The 23,179-nt window shown below is 46.4% G+C and overlaps 1 long non-coding RNA gene across 2 annotated transcripts; it reads right to left on the reverse strand.

Annotated features, from left to right (window-relative positions):
- Positions 1 to 1,524: 1,524 nt before the first annotated feature.
- On the reverse strand, positions 1,525 to 19,771 carry LOC121137576. Of its 2 annotated transcripts, XR_005874868.1 has the most exons (5): positions 19,682 to 19,771; positions 13,481 to 13,570; positions 3,359 to 3,459; positions 2,232 to 2,342; positions 1,525 to 2,064 (listed from the first exon to the last, which is right to left on the reverse strand). It is a non-coding gene; the product is annotated as an uncharacterized LOC121137576 (long non-coding RNA). The 2 variants fall into 2 exon arrangements; XR_005874867.1 differs by having other exon boundaries at positions 1,525 to 2,342.
- Positions 19,772 to 23,179: the final 3,408 nt, after the last annotated feature.

A 23,179-nucleotide genomic window follows, 5' to 3' on the forward strand; every position in this document is an offset into this window, starting at 1 on the left:
TTCTCTATAATGTGCTGTGATTTGTCTTAATTTAATTACATTTTATATGAACTTATTTAATCGCTTTGTTAATTTATGACCGTGTAGTTTTTACAGTGTATATAGTACAATGAATGGCCAAAACTCTATGTTACAACCTCTTTTGTGCTTGATGCTAAGCTGAAGAAGGAGCCTCTCTTGCCTTCAGAGTGTGGTTATCTTTAGTTTGTTCCTGGTGAACACATCCACACGTGCTCTGAACACTGCCAGCTCCCCCTCAGAAACTCGTACATGCCAAATGAGAGTACCAAAGTCGAAGGATGGAAGGCACTACCTGTAGTTTTCCTTTAATGTACTTATTTATTTTTTGAATCACTCTGCAGGTAAGACCTGAAATTTTAAAGAGCTTAAGACCTTTCCCAGTGTCTCAAAGCACCTGTGTCTGTGGGATACATTGCTCCACCACTGACTGCTTTGGTTTGTTTGTTTGTTTGTTTGTTTTTACCTATCCAAGCATGGGTATAAGAAGTCAAAGTATAAAAAGCTAAAGAGACAAGCTAACTTGAATCTGGAAACCCTCTCAATGCCTTCTTTCTGCATTTCCGGGTGGGAGGCAGCCTTTCCACCAAGCTGTCTTTAAGAAAAAGACTCAGCTTGGGGAGGGGGGGGCACCAACCCCCAGCAGCCCATGCAAGAAGCAACACAAATTCAACTTGGCTTAATGATCACTCTAATCTAGGAAATTCGGTTAAGAGCACCACACCCCTGCTCCCCCTGCCCCATCCTGCCTTCTCATGTGAACCCTACCCAAGTGGGAAGGACTCCTGGGGGGGAGAGTAGAGCAGAACAATTTCCATTTAGCCAAGGCAGGTCTGGTCCTTGATCAGCACACACAGAACCCTCGAGGACCAGAGCCACCCTCACAGGAGTCACCCACTCTGTCAGTCAGCTTTCCTGACAGGTTGCATAGACTCATGGCTATACCCAACATCCCTCTCAACACAGGCAGGTGGCCTTCCTTTCTTTTGCAGGCATGTTTGGGGTGGGGAAGAAGAGGGGAGGGCGCAGGTTTCGGATCAAGAGGGACATTTTTATACTGATTATGTATGTGAATAGGGTAATAAGTCGGCTCTGAGATCCTGGGATGGTGGCGTCGGAGTCAGGATGCTGAGTCCGGGGCGGCAGTGCTGTGGACTCAGGATGTTGAGGGAAGGTTTTGAGAGGTCATCAGTGAAGCTCACGGCAGAATTATCTTTATAAGGTCACACTTCTATTTCTGTTAGTGTTGGTTTTTTTAATAGTATGTTCTGCATTTATTACATAATCATTGTGGGCTCATTTTAGAATTGCCATCTGATCCAACTGACAGTTAATCAATAATAAGAAACTTTAAAACACTGCCTCCTACTTGTTTGCTGGCTGTTGTCAAGTCTCGCCCCCCCATGTGCTGTCCCATCAGAACCAGCCCACTCACTGAGACCTGTCCCTTCCCCCTTTCCTATCTGCAGCACACTTGACCTCAGCTATTGTAAGAGCCTGACTCAGTTTCCCTGTTCAAGTTAGCTTGATGGTTTATTATATAAGGAGGGTGCCTAAGACAATCATCAGGTAAAAATTAAATAAAAGATCAATAGAGTAGAAATTTTTCCAAGGGCAGGGGGAGTTCTTCCTTAGCAATGAATTAAAAAAAAAAAACAACAAAAAATGGTAAATACATGATTATTTAACTACACACCTAACCATGAGGGGCTTAGGAGATTTTTGCTAGGAGACAAACAAACGTTACTGTCCTCTTCTTTGACTATTAGAAAATGGTAGTAGTTTCTACACTGCATCAACATGTCAGATGAAATGATTATTGTACCCAGTTACAGTCATTTGCTGATACTTCGTCTGTCTTTCTCGCTGTTGACCCTTCTTCTGTATTTTCCGTGCATAGCGACAAAAATGTGTAGTGTGTTAGGCATTCTTCTGGTTTGTACTGCATTAAGGTTTCTTTCTTTCTTCCCTTTTATTTTTTAATTAATTTTTTGAACTTCAATACTGTTCTCTCTTTATGCCGTGCAATATCATCTGCTGTGTTTGCTAAAGAAAAAGAGAAAAGAAAAAAAAAAGCAAGTGGTGATGTCATCACGATCCCAGTGTTACAATGTTTCCGCATTTGTGTAGTCACCGAAATGTAGTGAATAAAATGTTGGATTTTCCAGCACTTTAAATTTAGACACTCCTTGCCTCCTTATCTTTTACTCCACCTGCAGTCCTGAGTGAGCAGTCCTGAGTGAGCAGTCCGTGGATTTCGTCTGGAGGACGGGTGGAGAGGTAGGAGGGAAGCATGGCTGAGACAGCAGGAACCAGTGCTGTGCCTTAAGAAGATTACACAACCGGAATTTTAAATGTATTTTTACAATGTATTTCAATCATATTCACACCCTACTCCCACCGAAAGTCCTCCAGAGCCATCCCCACCCACCACTCCATCTTTTTTTTTCCTTCAGTAGTCCACTGAGTCCCATTTGTGCTGTCCAGGGTTACGAGCTTCGGCGAATGGTTCCCCCAGCCTCGGTTTCCACTCTGTACAATGGGCCTACCTGCACCGTAGGGCTGCTGTGGGGGTTAGAAGTTGGAAGCATGCAGACTTTGGCACAGTGTCTGGCATGCAAATCCTCACTGGCTCTTAGCTGGTCTGATAAAAGCAGATTTGATTTGTCTTCTCATTCCATTCAATGCCTGGCATAGCCACAATGAAAACAACTGATTCTCAAGTTGGCCCTTCCTTTTTAAAATGTTTTTATTACATTTCTATTAGTTTATTTTGTGTGTGTGCGCACATGCCACAGCATACAACTGGAGACCAGAGGACAACTCAGGGGCTCATTTCTTTCCTTCTGCAGTGTGGATCACAGGCATGGAACTCAAAGTTATCAACAGGGCCTGGCGACAACTGCCTTTACCTCTGAGTCATCTCTCAGACCCAAGTTTTTCATATTTCAAACAGAAGAACAGGATTGCTTTCTTAGGCATGATGGCTCATGCCTTTAAACCCAGAACTTGGGAAGCCAGAGACAGACAGATCTCTGTGAGTTCAAAGCCAACCTGATCTACACAGTGAATTCTAGATCAGCCAGGGTTACATAGTGAGACCTTGTCTGAAAAAAGAAGTCAGAAGAAAAATAGAAACCTTCCAGGACTAGTCAATATGTCTCTGTCTAACCCAAGCTCCCAAAGTCCAAATTCCTCCAAACAAAACATGGTCAGGCCTACAACAGCAACACCCGTCTCCTGTACCAACTTATGTCTTAGTTAGGGTTTCTATTGCTGTGAAGAGACACCATGACCACAGTAACTCTTATAAAGGAAAACATTTGAGGTGGCAACTTACAGTTTCAGAGGTTCAGTCAATTAGCATAATGACGGGAGCATGGTGCCATGCAGGCAGACATGGTGCTGGCTACATCCTGATCAGAAGAAACAGGACCTGGACTGTGACAATGGACGTAGTTTGAACACAGGAGAACTCCAAGCCCACCCCAACAGTGACATACTTCCTCCTACAAGGCCACACTTCCTAATAGTACCACTCCCTTTGAGATTATGGGGGGCCAATCACATTCAAACTACTACACTCTCCTTTCTTTCTTTCTTTTTAAAAATATTACATTTGCTGAGTGGTGGTGGTGGCACATACCCTTAAGTCCAACACTCAGGAGGCAGGGGCAGGTGGATCTCTGTAGGTTTGAGGCCAGCCTGGTCTACAGAGTGAGTTCCAGGACAGCCAAGGCTATATACGGGGAACTCTGTCGGGGTTAGGGGGTTAAAAAAAAAAACTCTGTGTGTGTGTGTGTGTGTGTGTGTGTGTGTGTGTGTGTGTGTGTCTGTGTGTGTCACAGTGTACTTTGTGGAGGTTAGAAGACAAAACCTGACAGGACTTGGTTCTCTCCTTTCACCATGGGGGTCCCAAGGATTGAACTCAGGTCCTCAGGCTTGGCAGCAAGCACCTTTACCTGCTGAGGCATCCCACCACCTGTTTTTTAAAGCATTGGAACCAGTGTCAGTTCTGACTGCAGAGAACAGTGCTTCTAGGGCAGGGCATCCCTGTGTCCCCTCTAGGCAGGGCCATCAAGTGTGTGCAAGGATGGAGGTCTCCCCCTTCTGTCTTTCTGGGATGTTTAAGGAGCTGCCCTGCCTTCAGCCCTCTCCTCTAATCCTCCTAATCCAGTTGCTGAGTTCAGAAACACACAGCGTCTGTGGTGTCACCCAGACCCTTAAGGAAACTTGAAGCAGAAGGATTTTTACATTTGTCTTCATCTTGAAAGATTTCTTTTTTTTTTTTTTTTTTTTTTTTTTTTTGGTTTTTCGAGACAGGGCTTCTCTGTGGCTTTGGAGGCTGTCCTGGAACTAGCTTTTTTTTTTTTTTTTTTTTTTTTTTTTTGGTTTTTCAAGACAGGGTTTCTCTGTGGCTTTGGAGGCTGTCCTGGGACTAGCTCTTGTAGACCAGGCGGGCCTCGAACTCACTGAGATCCGCCTGCCTCTGCCTCCCAAGTGCTGGGATTAAAGGCGTGTGCCACCAACGCCCGGCCATCTTGAAAGATTTCTATTTAGGCCGGGGGGTTGGTGGTACATGCCTTCAGTCCCAGCACTCAGGAGGCAGAAGCAGGTGGAGCTCTGTGAGTTCAAGGCCAGGTTGGTCTACAGAGTTCCAGGACAGGCTCCAAAGCAATATAGAGAGACCCTGTCTCAAAAAAAAAAAAACAAACAAACAAACAAAAAAGATTTCTGTTTAGGGAGAAGAGTTAGGCCCCAAAGGTTCTCTCTCTAAGATAAGGAATGTAGCCACAGGCTATGGCATCCTTTCTTAACCAGCACATGAAGAAAAGAGCTGTGAAGAGCTGACATTCAGCCAGGCAGCGGTGGCACACACCTTTAATCCCAGCCCTCCGGATACAGAGGCAAGATGGTGAGCTTGAGGCTAGCCTGGTCTACAGAACAAGTTCCAGGACAGCTATGGCTGTTACACAGAGAAACCCTGTCTTGAAAAATCAAGAGAGAGAACGGGCATCTTAGAAAGGCACGGTGTGGCACACCTGTGGTCCTAGACTAAGAAGCCTGAAGGAGGAGGATGGGTATGAGTTCAAGGCTAGCTTCCGGTCCACAGAGAAGAAGCCGTGTCTCAGAATGAGGACCAATCAAACGAAACCCCGATACTTTGGTGATAAGCTGTCAGAAAGACCCTTGCTGTCCAATGAGCGTAGGTTAGAGTGTGTGTTGCTCATCTTTGTTCTAATTGTTATACCAGTCACTGCATCATCTAAACCCTATATCGGGCACATCAAGACAAAGTGTGATGTAAGAACTGTCCTGTTCCTGCCCTCCCCAGCTTGGGCCACTCCCCAGGTTTATTCTCTCTGCCCTCTCTGCCTTGGCTGTTGAAGGCTTCTGCCTAGAATACTATCCCACCCTTCACCTGTTAAACAGCTGGCCACCAATACCCCATCCCTAAGGCAGGACGCTTCCCATTCCCTCTCTGTGGTTGTCCAGCACAGCATGCCACCCCTCATCTCAACACCAGCTTATATTGAGTACATCTGCTAACACATGCATACAGGTGCATCCCCTTATTACACATGCACACAGGTACATCCCCTGATTACACATGCACAGAGGTGCATCCCCTGATTACACATGCACACAGGTGCGTCTCCTAATACTGCATGCACACGGGTTCACACTCTGCCTCCCGCACACCACTACTCCCTTTAGTGAGTCAGTACACCATCTGTGTCGTCCAGATAAACATCCCATAAGGTCTTCTTCACCCGAGACCTGACATCAGCTTGCTTTGTTGACTTGGATCTGACATTTTAGGCTTCACCTAAAATGAATGGATTAGACCATCTTTCCAGACCTTATGGAGTACAGAGAACCATGATGTTCTCTGGGAGTGGACTCCACTGACTTGCAGCTTGAAGTGTGTTCTGGGTGTACCAAGAAAGGTAGACATGTGCACCAAAGTCTGTCCTCTACAAAAGCAACAAGGACACTTGCTGTGGGAGCTCAATCTGTTAAGACAATGGCATATGGGGTGACTAGCCATGGATGTGGTTTTCTCTGATATGTGACCAGATAAAAACTGCAGGGGCAAGCCGGGCAATGGTGGTGCACCCCTTTAATCCCAGTACTGGGGAGGCAGAGGCAGGTGGATCGCTGTGAGTTCAAGGCCAGCCTGGTCTACAGAGTGAGTTTCAGAACAGCCTCCAAAACAATACAGAGAAACCCTGTCTCAAAAAAACAAAAGCAAAAACAAAAAACAAAACTGCGAGGGGGGGGTGGTTCTCACTTGGGCATGGAAGGCTTCCTGATACAACACACCATTCGGTGACCTGGTCTGGAGCTTTCTCCATCCTTCCCTGGTGGACGAAGAGTCAGCAGCATGCTTCCCGTTGTATCCATGAGTGTGTTCCCCATTTCATCCCTTAATAAAGAACTCTTCTTCCCAAGCATCTGGGGATTTCTCGATATACCTAGCCCCCACGGCTGAAAGGATGGAGCTCCCACCACTGACACTGGCAGAAACAACCCAACCAACTTAGTCAGGAATAGAAATTAGTTCCAGGTCTGCTGTGATCTGAGTAATGTGCGCTTAAGAATACCAGAGGGCTGGGGAGAGACCCAGTCAGCAAAATCCTTGTCTTCCAAAAACAAGAACCCGCTGGGCGTTGGTGGCGCACGCCTTTAATCCCAGCACTCGGGAGGCAGAGACAGGGGGATCTTTGTGAGTTCAAGACCAGCCTGGTCTACAAGAGCTAGTTCCAGGACAGCCTCCAAAGCCACAGAGAAACCCTGTCTCGAAAAAAAACAAAAAACAAAAAACAAGAACCCTAGTTTAATTGCCAGAGCAGTGTCAACCTGCTGGGCATGGTGGTGGGTGTTCATAAGTCCAGCACTGAACAGGCAGAGACAGAGGTCCCTCAGGCTCTCTGGATAGCCTAACCTAATCAGAGAATTTCAAACCAGTGAGAGGCCCTGTCTCAGAAAAGGTAGACAGCACCTGAGGAGTGACGCCCAAGGGTGTTTTCTGAACTTCACCTATAACTGTTACACACACACACATACACACACACACACACACACACACACACACACGCACACACATGCACACACAGGCACCCATATCCATACATGAACACATGAGGACAGCTCAACAACCAGCTTTGTGGTTCTTTAATGTGCACTGAGGGGCTTAATCTCCCCACTCCAGCTCTCCAGTAGCCTTTAGAACCAATAGCTCCACAGTCAGTGAAAACCAATTTCCTAGCCCTGGTGGAAGGGCAGTAGGTTATTGGTCTCTCCCAAAGTGTAGATCTCTATGAACTGCCATTATCTGACCACTCTGGATATTCCTCCAGAGATCTCCATTCACAAGAATTGTATTTATTCGGCACAACTCAGAGCTCACCCTGATGTCCTAGGGGCATTTGTCAAGAACAGTGAAAAGTAAGAGTTTAATATTGAAGCTGCCTGAGGCAGTGGCCACATCAAGAATCCAGAAAGCCGAGTTAAAAACTAAAAGGGAAAGATAGATATGACATTCATAGTGGCTTTGGAAAGTTCCAGGACACTGCTGGGAATCTGGACAGTGACATACATCCACATGGAATAACCTCGCTTACTGACTAATGCTCACAAATTATGAATGATAATCACGCAGAGAAAACACCACTCCTGGATGAGTGCTCGACTGAACGGGAACTGAAGTCCAGCTGGGAGAATTCAACTGTAACAAAGCAAACACCTCTGTGCTGGTGACTGTTAACACTGACTGGGAGCTTGACGGGACCTGGAATTACCTAGGATACAAGTGTCTGGGCACATCCGTGAGCTCCCGTGCATGCCTTTTACTGGGTTGGTGCCTGGAAGTGCATCAAACAGGAGACGTGGGCTGAGTACTCATCTCCCTGCTTCCTGACTGTGGATACAATGTGACCAGTTGTTTCTCTCTCCTGCCGCCTTGATGTCCCCACCATGATGATCTATGTGTCCTGCAACTGTAAACTACAATAACTGTTTCCTCCTTTCAGTTGCTTTTACCCAGATACTATATCACAATTATGTTGTGGGATACTTTGATCGCACTCTGACACTCCCAAAACTGCCAGTAAAGTTTACCCTGAATCAGAGGGTGGAGCTAGTTATTAGCTGACCAAATTAACCATAGAGGTTTTGGAGAAGCCAGGAAGTAGTAGGGAGGGGCTTAGAGAAAGAGGTCCAACCCTTTTGGATGAAAGAAGGAAAGAGAAAGATCATTGGCCGATTCTCTACTGCTTCTCTGATCAATCAGGTTTTTACCCCAATATCTGACTCCTGAGTATTTAGTAATAAAAGAATAATTAGGTAAGTGTTTCACAACTACAGGAAAAGTACCTTACACAACACTTTAAAAGATGCCACCACAAGGCTGGGCGTTGGTGGCACACGCCTTTAATCCCAGCACTTGGGAGGCAGAGACAGGCGGATCTCTGTGAGTTCGAGGCCAGCCTGGTCTACAGAGCGAGTTCCAGGACAGCCTCCAAAGCCATAGAGAAACCCTGTCTCGAAAAACCAAAAAAAAAAAAAAAAAAAAATAAGATGCCACCACAACAGCTAAAGACAGCCCAGCTAGCAGGAGGCAACCAAGTCGCATTGTAGAGAACACAGTGGCTCCAACAGCACAACATATATAGAAAACAACTCAGAAATACAAATGCTAGTTTATAAATGGCCAGACAACCTGGGTAGACATTTCTCAAGATAAGACAAACAAATGGGCAGCAAGCACATAAAATATGCTTAACACATTAAGCCATTAGTGAAATGAAAATCAAAACCATAATGAAACATCACTTTCTGCCCACTAGGATAGCATTTTTTTAAAGCCAAGCCTTGTGGCTTATGTCTGGTACAGTCTTGGGGAAGCAGAAGCAGGAAGATCACAAGTTTGAGGCCAGCCTGGTCTACATAGCAAGTTCCAGACCAGCCAGAGTTACTTAGCAAGATCTTGATAGATAGATAGATAGAATGCCAGAACTAGAACATTGGAAACTCCTTAAAGAAGTTTGAGGTTTTTGAAAAAGATTTTATTTATGTATACAGTATTCCATCTGCATGTATGCATGCAGGCCAGAAGAGGGCACCAGATCTCATTACGAATGATTGTGACCCATCATGTGGTTGCTGGGAATGGAAGACCAGCTAGTGTTATTAACTCCTGAGCCATTGTTCCAGTTCTCCAAGAAGTTTAAGTTTTCTTATGTCACTGTCAGGAACATAAAAAAAGGCATTGGTGGTGCACGCCTTTAATTCCAGCACTCTGGAGGCAGAAGTAGGCGGATTTCTGTGAGTTTGAGACCAGCCTGGTCTACAAGAGCCAGTCCCAGGTCACATTGTATCTTGAAAACACCAAAAAAAAAAAAAAAAGATTCATGTGCCTTAGAAACCAACTTGGCAGTTTCTCAGAAAAATTCCATTTGCACTCACAAGTAAAAGAGAGGGCTAGTCACACAGAGGCATGCACACAAGTGCTTCTGATAGTGTTGGTTACAATAATCAAAAAGGGAAGGATTGTAGGAGCCAGAGGGGTCAAGGACACTGCCTCGTCTGCTTCGCAGCCTGTGTCCGAGAACGTGCAGAGGGTGTTGGGGATTGACAACACAGAGACTTGTTCAACGATGTAAAGAAAACTTTAAGCAGGCCCCAAAAAGGCTCAAAAAAACTTCTCAAGAAAGGCCTCCCTCCAGAAAAGCTTCTGCTCTCTCCTTACCCCTGGCTGGTTCTGCTCTGACACCAAAAACTGATCTGGGCATGTCAGAAGAGGCGGTTAGTCTTTGGACAAGGTCAAGGTCAGGGCAGTTCCTGTGGGGAAGCCCTTTCCAGGAACTTATTGCCCCGGGCATTGTATTGTTTTTAGTAATCATGTTTTTAGTAAACATTGTCTTACAGCTGCCTACTCCCAGGCCGATGGGGAAGTGGGTCTCTGCTCAAGGTCTGGTGTCCCCACAGGACACCACAAGAAAATGGCTCACAGAATCAACTAACCTGGACTCACACGGGCCCACAGACTGATCTGACAATCAGGAACCTGTATGCGTCTGACCTAGGTCCTCTGCATATGTTATGGTTGAGTAGCTTGGTGCTGTCAGTACTCAGGCATCTGTGCTGGCCTGCCTTTGGAGTTCTGACAAGATACCCCCTCAGCTGCAGCCACTGAGAGCACCACCTGTGCATGTTCACACTATGTTCCCTTTTCAAAGGGCCCTGTCCAGTGCCATCCCTCTCTCTCTCTCTCTCTCTCTCTCTCTCTCTCTCTCTCTCTCTCTCTCTCTCTCTCTCTCTCTCTCTCTCTCTCTCTCTCTCTCTCTCTGTCCCACCCTCTCTCTCTGCCTCTCTCTTTCTTTCTCTCTCTGCCTCTCTTTCCTCTCTCCCACTTCTCCTATCCCCAGAGACTGGTCTCCCCCTTCCCCATCCTCCTTTTTACAATCCCTTTCCCCTAATTAAAAAAACCCTCCACCTGAACTCTGTCTCGTGGTGTCTTTCTCTCTCTTCCGTTTTTAAAATTACTACAGATGTTCTTGTGGGACTACTGATAGTAGGAGTGGGGGCTGTTTCTTTTGCCTGCTTTTGGGGCCATTTTCCTCTTCCTGGATTTCCTTGTCCAGCCTCATGAGGGGAGGTGCTTAGTCTGACTGTAACTTGTTATGCCACGTTTGGTAGATATCGCTGGGAGGCCTGTCCTTTTCCGAAGGGAAAAGAAGAGGAGAGGATCTAAAGGGGGGGGAGAGGGGAGGCGGCTCAGGGACTGCGAGGGGAGGAGGGAGGGAAACTGCCGCCGTTGGGGTGTAATATGAGAGAAAAATTAATAAACAAGAAAAGGAAAAATTTTAGGTAAAAAAAAAAAGAAAAAAAGAAAGGCGGGGTGGGGGGAATAAGACCAAGCTAGCAATGAATGAAAATTGGAAACACAGACCCGGTGGGGTGGTAGTGCATGCCTTTAGGACCAGTTCTGCGTCAAACCGCTGGACATGCCCCGGCCCTTCATCTTTTCCAGGATTAGTTATATGCATTTTGACCACTAGATGACAGCACTTGATCACATGCCCTTCAGCAAAACTGGGAGGAACCAGGGACCAAATAGAGAGCTTTATAAAAACAATGAGATAGCTTCTGCTCACACTGGAGCAAGTGACATCACCGTGTGATGTATAATCACTAAAGGGAGATGCCCTCTTTATGAACACTTAAGTGACGAGGTACAGAAGAACGAGCCAGTAAACAGTTCTGTAAAGTTCACAGACCTAATTACCCACCCCACCCATTCCCACCCTTCCTCTCCTTGCAGCCCTGCGGTGTGCTGAAGGAGCCCCAGGCAGGACTCACCAAGTGCACAAGGTCACACTGCTGAAAAGTGGCAAAGGGTACTCCCACATGTTTAAGTTCACAAACTACACACCACATCTTTTTTTTTCCTTAAGTCGTTTCCCAAACTTGTCATTTTCCAAAAAGCCACGGTGTACACAGTAAAAAAAATAAAAATAAAAAAAATCCAACAATTCCAAAGGTTATTCTGAGGAACAATTCAGAGTGTGTTGGGACCACAGGTGGCAGGTCCCCAGTCCCGTACTGGGACCTCGAGGATCTCGGTCAGGGGCAGGTGTTGGTCAGCGGGCAGATGGGGAAACAGAGACCTATAGATGTGACTTATATTGAAAGTTTTATTGACAGGGAGATAAGAAAATAAGGTAAATAGACACAGACACAGAGATGACAAACGAGAAGAGAAATGTACTATCTGCCCCGGGGGAAAGAGCGGGAATTGGGTGGGTCTCTCTTTGAAAGGGGTCCTTTGCGCCTGTGAGCAGACTATTAGTCTTGTAATCCTTGGCTAGCCAGGATACTGCCTGAGTGCATTGACGGGGCAGGCCAGCATAATGCCTGAATCCTTACAGTGATTCATTAAAATTCGTCTTCCTAGTTCATACACTAAGGTTCCCCTGCTACTCCCTCACCCCTTCCTACCAGTCATCAGATTCATACAGAACCTCCTAAAAGTATTCTCTGTGTGGTGGACATCTAGTATCATTCAGTTGACATCTAGTTGTCATCTAGATTGACATCTAGTATCTTCCTCCATCACGCTCCATCTCATTTTTTATTTATGTGTAGTATCCTTGGAGGCCAGAAGGGGGCAGTGAATCCCCCGAAGCTGGAGTCATGGGAAGTTGTGAACCCCCAAATATGGGTGCTGGGAACTAAACCCATGCCCGCTGGAAGAACAGCAAGTGCTCTTAACTGCTGAGCCACCTATCCAGCCCTTCTGCCTTACTGAGATGCTGCCACTCACGGAACCTGAAGCGCACCAATCGGCTGGACTAGCTGGCCAGTAAGCCTCCACCGACCCCATTCTTTCCACTTTGCATGCGCTGGGATTTACAGGTGTGGCCCACTTCTTTAGCTTTTTATAAGATTGCTGTGGATGTGCACTCAGGTCCTCATGCTTGCAGGGAAAGCTCTACCTACAGTCATCGCCCAACTCACTCCCAGAAATATTGTACGTGTATTTAGGCACATGCATGGCATGTACTCGCTGTCATTGTCCTCGCTGTTTAGTCCATGTGTGAGAATATCCCAAAACGTCCTGAGCCCACCCCACCACCCTTCATTTCCATGCTTGCTTCTTCGTTTGCTCAGAGGACACCATGTGCTTGGGGACACCAGCATTGCCTGGTTCCCTGCTCACCTCTCAGAGCACAGAGGCTGGCCTGGATCAGGGATGTCTCAGAGGCTCATGCCCCACACGCTGGAAACTAAGGGGGTTCCCAGCCTTTGCGAGCCTTGGCAGCCCTCGCAAGTCACTGTAAGATGGCCTGTGTTAGTAACGATACAGACTCACAGAACAGATTGTTTATTCCCTAATATGTGGTCAAATGTTTTTAACTGGGTTCATACTAAGCTTGGGAATTGGAGGCTATTGCAGCCATGCATGTAGCTCAGTGGCAGAGTGTGTGCTTAGTGTATGCAAGGCCCTGGGTTTTATCCGCAGCACCACCAAAAGAAGAAGGACTTTGTAAGCCTGGAGAATAATGTATAATGTCTGTCTTCGGGTTACTATTGCTGTGAAGGGACATCATGAGCGCGGAAACTCTTAAAAAGAAAACATTTCATTGGAGAGGCTCACTTACAGTTTCAGAGGTTCAGCCCATTGCCATCATGAAGGGGAGCATGGCGGCACGCAGGCAGATGTGGTGCTGGATCTGAGAGTGCTGTATCTTTGAGGCAACAGGAAGTCAACTGAGACACTGGGAGTTACCCTAGCATGGGAAACCTCAAAGCCTGCCCCCACAGTGACACACTTCCCCCAACAAGGCCATAACCACTCCAACAAAGCCACACCTCCTAACAGTGCCACTCCCTATGAGATTATGGGGGCCAATTACACTCAAACTACCACAATGTCATATCCAGAGTCACCTACCTGCATTCTCTCACATTTGGGTCTGTCACTCACAGATTTGTGGCTTCTGGAAGGGTTGGCCCAGGAGCAGTACTAGGAGTAGAGTCTAGGCTGTGAGACAAAAAAAGGAGACACCAAGGGCTGGGGCTGTAGCTCAGCGGCAGACCAGTTGCCTAGCATGTTTCAATCCCTGGTATTGAAAACATTAGATTCAAGTCTACATCTACCTCCTCAGACAGACAGACAGGCAGACACACACACACAGTAGAATCCAAGAAAGAGCAGGAGGGTTCTTGCAGATGGTTTCGAATACCCTAGTAGCTTTTATGTAGATTTCTTCCACATCATATCAGACTACAATTGTGACACACTATACTCTGAATATAGCAAGAAGCAGCCCCCTCTCTGTACAGTCCACAAGTAGGAAGATAAATGTAGTCTCACTGAGCGGCATGTGCATAGGTGATACTTTTGGTGTTTGTCATTATGGAGGTCAGCCTTTCTGTGTAGTATGTCTTCCACTCATAAAACATTCTTAGAGCTGGAGAGATGGCTCAGGGGTTAAGAGCACTGACTACGTCAGGCAGTGGTAGCACACACCTTTAATCCCAGCACTAGGGAGGCAGAAGCAGGCGGATCTCTGTGAGTTCGAGACCAGCCTGGTCTACAAGAGCTAGTTCCAGGACAGCCTCCAAAGCTACACACAGAAACCCTGTCTCGAAACTCCCCCACCTCCCAGAGCACTGACTGCTCTTCCAGAGGGCTGGAGTTCAATTCCCAGCAACCGCATGGTGTCTCCCAACCATTTGTAATGAGATCTGGTGCCCTCTTCTGGCCTGCGGGCATACATACAGACAGAATGCTGTATACATAATAAATAAACAAACAAATCTTTTTTAAAAAGAAGAAAAGCCCATTCTTAGAGGGGCTGAGGATGTGGCTCAGTCAGTAGACAGCGTCTCTAGAGTACACGAAGTGCTGGGTTTGACCCACAGCTCCCCGGAAACTGGGCATGATGCTGTATTCCTGTAATCCTAGCACTCAGGGGTGGAGGCAGGAGGACCAAGAGTTCAAGGTCAGCCTTGGCTGTGTGGTGAGTTTTCTTGGCTTGGGATAAATGAGATCTTGTCTTAAGGCGTAAAAGTCGAGCAGTTCAGAAACACTTAATCTGGATGTGTAGACAAAACTTCCAGTGTGCAGAAAATCGACAGAGAAAGCCAGCTAAGCACCACAGAGAAGCTGCTGGACACAACCAAGTAGCCTGGCATCCTCTGGAGTCAGAACATGACAAAGGGAGCTTTGTGGTTTGAGAAGGACATAAAGGTTCACGGGTATATAAAACAGGCATGTTGTATAGTCTCCTATGGACCCTAGTTTTCACAAACTAGGTTTTAGGGATAATTTAGGGAGATTTTAACATTTACTGAAAATTATATAGTGTTGAGGATATAATTATGCAATTTAATTTGGTTACTTATGAGACATGATAGTTTGACTCTGAAAGTGTTTTTGTTTCTAAAAGATGTGCACTGAGTTTTTTAAAAATAACTTTTTTTTCTCTTTTCCTGGAATTCTCAGCCTTTAAAGGGAAGGCGGCAAGGTGACAAAGATGGGCGTGACTGTCTCATTTTTGTTATGGCTACTTGAAAGCAGGTGGCATTGCTGACAAGTGGGGACAGATTTGTGGGGAGAAAGAAGAGCAAATTGAAATGTTTGTGGACACACACACACTCACACACACACATACACACACACACACACCCCTCCTGTGCTGCCTCTAGGCGTAGTGAGTTCTGCACAGTCAGCACACAGAGGCAGGGCCTGCATTGCGCAAATCCAGGCTTCTTGCGCCACAGTGTGGAACCCCTCACCCAATCCTATCTTCCTCGATGCAGATAAGGCAAGGCACTCTGAAACAGCCAGGGAGGCAGGCACTCCCTTGTATGCACCATGTGCTCCAGGCCTCCCAAGTCAGGGGACCTGCTTCAGAGGTAGCAGCAAGCCCGGAGTTAACATTATTAAGGGCCTCACATGTGGGTAGGAAGGCAGATGAAGTCTCCAGGGGCTTTAGTTCCTCCAGGCATACAACCTCAGAGCCATGCCTGTAACCTCTAATGAGTACCTCAGCGGGGCGTGTGTATGAATTGGGGCCCCAGCTTCTTGGACTGTGCAGTTTGGAACAAAATTTGAGATTCACAGAGAGATAGTGGCTCTGGATGTTCTCAACACGAACCAAGAAACAGTCAATTAGACAAATCAAAAGAGCCCATTTCCACTGGCTGTGGTTGAGCATACCTGAAATGCCAGCACTTGCAGACCAAGGCAGGAAAACCCAGAATCAGAAGCCAACTCAGGCTTGCAATAGGAAGTTCCAGCTTAGCCTATTTGGTGAGACTCTGTCTCCAATGAAAGCCATAGAAACAAAACCCCAGTCTGGCCTCAAGTCTCCCGTGCTTGGGCCCCAGACACCCTGGCTGACTCAGAGGCGGGGTGCTCAACCTCTTCTTCCAGGTTTTGCTGGGAGGGTTGGGTGTTGAGTGGTTCTGGGAAGTGAGTGGGATCTAGCTGAGTATTCCAGCGTTGCTGACGACTCTTAGTAGGCAGGGATGCCCCGCCACCAGTAAGCAGCAGGCTGTGGATTAGGAGTGGCAGAAAGGATGTCTTTAAATAGATTTCCTTTTTTGTTTGTTTGGTTTGAGGCTTGGTGATCGAGGTCACTCTGGGAGAAGCTTGGAACGTAGTAGAAGGCTCTCGGTAGAGGCTGTGGGCTTACATTTTACCACCATGGCCTTTCCACTTCAGTGGGGGAAAGAACAGGGTTGGCAGGATGAGGTACAGAAATGAGAAACAGAAGAAATTAGTGCAGTCAAGTCAGCATGTGCACTCCTATTAAAATGTGTTTCAGGGCTGAGAGTGTGGCTCAGTGGTGGGGGCACTCGCTCAGCATGTGTGGGGTCCCATCGCAAGCTCCACAAACAAAAACAACAGGAAAGACAAGCTGTGGCTTAGCCCCCCTACAAGCCCCCTACACCTCCCGCCACCACAGAGTTAGGATGAGTTGGCACAACTTAACTTGTTGAGCACTCCTTGGTACTCACAGCGGGATAGCATGAGTCTTCTAGATAAAGATACAAGCTTGCAAAGTGGTCTTGCTTTGTGAACAAGGAATGAATTTACTCAAGGTCCTTGCTAGATTAAAGTTAAGACCTTCATCTGACACTTGGTAGCTTGCATGGTTTGTGAATGGGGAGGGCGGGCATTAAGAAAGTGTTTTGCCATCGGTGCCAGATCCCCTGGAACTGGAATTACAGACAGCTGTGAGCTTCCATGATGGTGCTGGGAATTGAACCCAGGTCCTCTGGAAAAGCAGTAGTGCTCTCTTAACCACTGAGCCATCTCTCCAGTCCCAAAACAGTGTTTTCCCATGCACCCCATCCTAGCCTTGAACTCACAATGATCCTCCCGCCTCAGGCTCCAGTTTTGGTGTGCATCTCATGCTCAGATAGCCTTAGAGTTTTAAACAAATTCTTTGGCTTCCCAGAGGTATCTAACAAAGAGTTGGACTCACTAGGGCCAGGTGCTGACTTGAACAACTGTGTGCTGAAGTGAGCAGATCTGAGGTGTGTGAGAAAATTGAATGAACTCATCTCAGGTGCACAATTATGGGAAAAGTGTGTGTGTGTGTGTGTGTGTGTGTGTGTGTGTGTGTGTACGTACATGAAGAACGTTTATATATAATACAAATACAAACTTACATAAATTTTTTTTGGTTTTTCGAGACAGGGTTTCTCTGTAGCTTTGGAGCCCATTCTGGAACTCACAGAGATTTGCCTGTCTCTGCCTCCCAAGTGCTGGGATTAAAGTCATGCGTCACCACCGCCTGGCTGACAAGTTGAGTTTTTGTTGTTAAAATACATTGATAGAGTTATCATTATTGGGAAGATCTGTGTTTTAGCATGACTGTAGCTAAAGGCATCTATCGCTGACACAGTTTTAGGGAGCTGGTTACCAGGGGAGAGGAGGTGTGCAGTCTTTCCCATTCTTCTGCAATTCTGATGGCCACTCAAGAGTGTCCCACCATGCTTCTGGAAGGAGGGCGTGGTGAGCTGTGTTTGGATTTGTGGCTCTCCTGGTTGGGGTCTTTAGGGTCCTGTGCAAGGTGAAGCCAGCTCCCCAGCTGGAGAGAGAGGAGTGTTTAGCCTTGGTGAGGCTCACATATAGTCAGTCTCAGGTACTCTCTGGGATGTAATACATGTAAGAAGTGGGGGGGGGGGGTTGGCGGCAGGTCAACTCATTTGTCCCATCTCTCAGTAAGCAGGTTATGGACCTTAGAGGATGGACTTATCATACCTGCTTAAAAGCACTCCTCTGCCCCTCCCCGGTGTGACATACACACACACACACACACACACAGAGAGAGAGAGAGAGAGAGAGAGAGAGAGTCTCATGTCACCTAGGCTTGAACTTACTATGTGACCAAGAATCACTTAGATCCTCCTGCCTGCCTCTACCTCCCAAGTGCTGGGAACATATCCCCACAGTGCGGGAGACTAAACTCTAGGCTTTGGGCAGACTACGAAAGCACTCTACCGCCTGAGTTACACTCCCAGCTCCCTCTACACAGAAGTAGAGTTTGAGTAGTTAAGCTCATCCATGCCTGTGTGGGACAGAAACAGGAAAGTGACCTCCATGTTGACTGCCTCAGCTGGATGAGGAAGAGAGAACAGATGTGGGCCTATTACCAAAAAACCAGAATAGCAGGTCAGCTATTTAGGGCCTCTTAAGGTGCGCATTAGTCATAAGGCTGGCTGGCACGTGTCTGGGACAAACCAAATCAACAGGAAATTGATCCTATTGTCACAAAACATGGGCGTACACTGTAGCAGGTGTGCTATACACAAAAAGGTCTTTGGAAATTGAGAGAGGGTAGTGATTCTTCTCCTCAAAATAGAATGAAGAATCTAGGCATGGTGAGACATGCCTATAATCCTAGCATGTAAGAGATGGAGGCAGGAGGATCAGGAGTTCAAGGCCAGTCTTGGTTACATAGTGAATCTGAGGTCAGCCTAGGCTACATGAAACCCTGTCTCGAAAAACAGCGTGAAGGAATGATGACTTAAGATTGTCTTTTTTCTCATTGTAGTACCCAGGCTGACCTAGAATTCCTGAACTGAAATGCTCCAGCCTCAGCCTCCAGAGTGGCTGGGGTTGTAGGTGTGAACCACCACACTCAGTTTTGATATAGAAATATCAGGCAGTCCTCCCTCAGTCCACGTGCTGAACTAGAAAGTGACTTTAGTTTGTTTCCAGTCAGTAACAATTGTGTTTTCTCTTAAGAGAAAAGCAAGAAATGGCTTTGATTCAAAAAAAAGAAATACTACAAAACCAAATTTGATTACAAAGTTATGTGACCCCTTAACTCAGTAACTCTGTCTCTGTGTGTGTGTATGTCTCTCTCTCTGTATATGTGTGTGTGGGGGGGGCGGTGTGTAGTGCTGCACAAGTGCAGCGGAGATCAGAAGAGACCATTGGATCCTTTGAAGCTAGAGTTACATGAACTTGTAAGCCATGTGACCTGGGTGTCTGGGTGTTAGGAACCTAACTGCTAGGCCATCTCTATCTCTCCAGCCCTGGCCTTTTTCTCTTCTTCCTTCCTTCCTTCCTTCCTTCCTTCCTTCCTTCCTTCCTTCCTTCCTTTCTTTCTTTCTTTCTTTCTCTCTCTTTTACTCTCTTTCTTTCTCTCTTTTTCTCTCTCTCTCTCTTTCTTTCTTTCAATACTGGGTCTTGCTCTGTAGCCCAGACTCAAATCCTAATTCCTTCTGCTTCTACCTCCCACCTAGCTGGAGCTGTAGTCCTTTGCCACCGCACTCAGCCAATTCAAAGGCCTTTCAGAAAACAGTCCATTCAAGAGTCTAAATCAGGCCGGGCGTTGGTGGCACATGCCTTTAATCCCAGCACTCAGGCGGATCTCTGTGAGTTCGAGGCCAGCCTGGACTACCAAGCGAGTTCCAGGACAGCCTCCAAAGCCACAGAGAAACCCTGTCTCCAAAAACCAAAAAAAAAAAAAAGTCTAAATCAAATTCAGTCTAGGTTTGGGGTTGACCCTGGTCTAAGAACAAGCTGAACTCAAAGAAATCTTTCACATAAACTGAGAACTGGCTTCGGGATCAGAGACACTGTGGGTTCTCTGTTGCCCCCAGGGATGGGTAATACACAGCTCACCTTCTGTCTCATTCCTGATTCCAAGTGCCGGGTTGGGACCCCTCAGGAAGCCCCTCAGGCTGGAGGGAAGGAGGGCTGTTTCCACAATTCCAAGTTCTGACCTCATTCCTATCAGCCCACTCCCTCAACTTCCGCCCTACCAGGCCTTTCCCCAGCTGTGTTTTATCTGATAGTCTTAGAAATGCAGCTCAAAGTCATAGGACTGCTATGACCAGAGGCTATATGACCGCTGAGCCACTGAATCTGACCCTCAAGTTCCTGTTTATCCCTTTAACAGTATGAAGTGACCCCATGGCAGAGTTTAGTCATTTTGATTTTTTAATTTTAAAATTACATATAAAACATCATATATTTATATAATGTATTATTTATGTTGTTTTTATATCATTTTAAATATAATTACTATATAAATATCAGCTCACAACCACCTGTGTGTATGTGTTCATATATGTATGTATGTATATATATATATATATATATATATGTGTAAAGAGAGAGACAGAGGGGGGGGTCTCATGAGGGCTGAGTTGACCTCTCTATGTAGTCAAGGATAACCTTGAATTTTGAAATCCTCCTGCTTCCACACCTGGCTAGGCAGTGCTGCAACCTGAGCTCAGGCACTACCAGCTGAGCTGCATCCCCAGTCCCTGATCTTAGCACTTTCAAAAGTCAGAATTCATTTTCAGACCAAGTCCCCATGCTGGGAGTGACGTCACGGACTCACGGTCTGAACACCTGTTACCCGACAGGCTCAGCTAGACAATCTCTGTCCTTCTGTTCAGCTCCTTAATTGGAAGGCAAACCCGGAAACCCTTGCCAGCCAGCCTGTGTGAGTCACAACAGGTGGCTGTGCTTCCCCTCCGGGCGAGCTAGTAACTTTAGCTTCTCTCCCCAGTGCCGTTCCTCAAGGAGACCAGGGCTTGTGAGTAATTTAGGGTTCCCCACCTCATCCGTGAGCTCATTCTCTGCAGGAATGTCTCTGACCTGCCTGGGAGGTGTTTTCATTGCCTTTCCAGAGGCTCTCTGAATCAGGCCTGAGATGGGATCTCTGTACTGTTGAAACATGGTTAGCCCACTTAGTAACCACAACCTCTCCCGTGGTTCACGCAGCCTGTTGGACGCAGTGTTGACAAGCGACAGATGTCTGGCTGTTAAACACGAAGTCAACACACACTGCGGCTGGGGTTGCGGGATGGGCTGTGTGAGAGGAATTGTAAGAGTCGACCTTGGTTTTAACAGAACGGTTGGTCGCTAATTCTCAGGAAGCCTAAACGGTAACAAATAGTGTATGTTCAGGTCTAAGAGCATAGGGAAGGTAGGAGTTCCCCCAGGGAAGATTACTCAGGATGATATCATAGAAAAAAACTAGAGTAACAGAGTGCTCACAGGGGCACCTGAGACAGCAAGTCCATAAAGTCTGCCATAAGACAGGAAAAATTCTCAGGGATGCAGACCACATGAAAGCCGAGTCTAAATGTGGAACATTCAGGCACCGGAAAACCGTGGTCAACTGATCATGGGAATCCCAGCAAAGTGGGCTGGAGAGCCTGTCTGCCCGAACCACGCAGCGAATGCCTGTAATCCAGCACTTGGGAGGCTGAGACAGGAGGATTGACAGGAGTTTAAGGCCATTCTGGGCTACATATTGAGTTCTAGGACAAGAGAGGAAGAGGGGTGGGGGAAGGAAAAGGAGGGGGAAGAAGCAAGGAGAGTGTGAATGGTAAGTTTTGTTTTTTTTGTTTGTTTGGTTGGTTGGTTGGTTTTTTTTTTGGTTTTTCGAGACAGGGTTTCCCTGTGTAGCTTTGGAGGCTGTCCTGGAACTAGCTCTGTAGACCAGGCTGGCCTCGAACTCACAGAGATCCGCCTGCCTCTGCCTCCCGAGTGCTGGGATTAAAGGCGTGCGCCACCAACGCCCGGCTTTGTTTTTTTTTTCTTTTAATAAACAGAATGCAACCATCTGGAATGGCGGAAGGAACCACTGGATAACGAGAGGATGGGGGGGGGCTTCGCGCAGCAGGAACCACTAAGTAAGGAGAGGCTGGGAGGGGGCTCAATGCAGCAGGAAAACCCTGGGTGAGGAGAGGATGGGGGGCTCCATGCAGCAGGATCTTGCAGAGTAGCCAATGCAGTGGGCACTGGTGGAGGACAGCTGTAGAGGCAAGAGAAGGATGGAGATGACCTTATATTCATCTTGTAGATCCAGGGGTCCCAGTATCCTCCCAGCTCATAAATAATTATTTTTGGGGTGCAGAGTTTTAATCAGGGGTTCATGTTACTCATAAATCTTTTTGTACCAATGGGACCCCTAAATAAAAATTAAGTATATTTGTTATTCCTGAAAACAATATTAATAGTTTAAATATGAGCAGTAAGGTGGGTAACAATCCATTATTCTGAGCATCTCCACCTGCCAAAGATTGGTGTGTTTTGACATGGAGTTTGAAGGGCTGTCAAGGCTGATGAATGACACTTCACCAAGGTAAAGCAGACCCAAAGGAATTCAAGTGTTCATAAATCATGATAGTTATTTTTCAGCCCCATGTCCCCATTGTGCAAGCACTTTTGCTGAAATTCAGCTAGAAAATTTCCATATGTTCTGATTCCAATCAGCAGTAACAGCATACTAATCAAAAAATTTTTTTTCTTTCTTTTTTTTTTCTTTTTGCAAACGAGCCTAAAACACATTGTAAATTCTTTTTTTTTTTTTTTTTTTTTTTTTTTGGTTTTTCGAGACAGGGTTTCTCTATATTGTTTTGGAGGCTGTCCTGGAATTCGCTCTGTAGACCAGGCTGGCCTCGAACTCACAGAGATCTGCCTGCCTCTGCGTCCCGAGTGCTGGGACTAAAGGTGAGCACCACCACCACCCAACCCCAAGAAATATTTTCATACTTCAAACTTACTGTTTTATTTATGGTAGGGTCCCAAGTAGCCCAGCTGGCCTTGAACTCTCTATGTAGCCAAGGATGACCTTGAGTTTCTGGTCCCCCTTTCTACCTCCCCAGTGCTGGAATCACAAACTACCACATCCAGTTTGTGAGTGCTGGGGATCAGACCCACAGCCTCATTCACACCAGGAAAACACCCTATAGGTGAGCTACACATCCCTACCCCTTGTACTTAGAATTTCAAACTTCTTTTTAAACTTTCTTAGCCTCTAAGACTTCCTAGTCTGATGCATACAAGGGAGAAAATTCTGTAAAATGAAATCATCTTTGTCATCATAAATATATTTCTTATTACCCCAGCTCTTACGTTTGTTCAGGACATTCATTGCTTATCATAGCTTGATTGATTTCCCTCCAGAGAAGGTCAAGTTCTCAGGAACATTTGATGTCTTAGTTAGAAATGAAGTAGTTGTTACATGTTTATTAAAGGTGACCTGGGGACTAGGGAGTGTACATTGACAATTTTGCCTCAGAAATCTTGCTGGCATGCTTACACACTCAACTTGGAATGTGGTTCAAATTAATCTTCTGCAACAGTGATCGATACTCAGGA

This window comes from Mesocricetus auratus, unplaced genomic scaffold, assembly GCF_017639785.1.
Source record: "Mesocricetus auratus isolate SY011 unplaced genomic scaffold, BCM_Maur_2.0 Super-Scaffold_100691, whole genome shotgun sequence".
Lineage (NCBI taxonomy): Eukaryota > Metazoa > Chordata > Mammalia > Rodentia > Cricetidae > Mesocricetus > Mesocricetus auratus.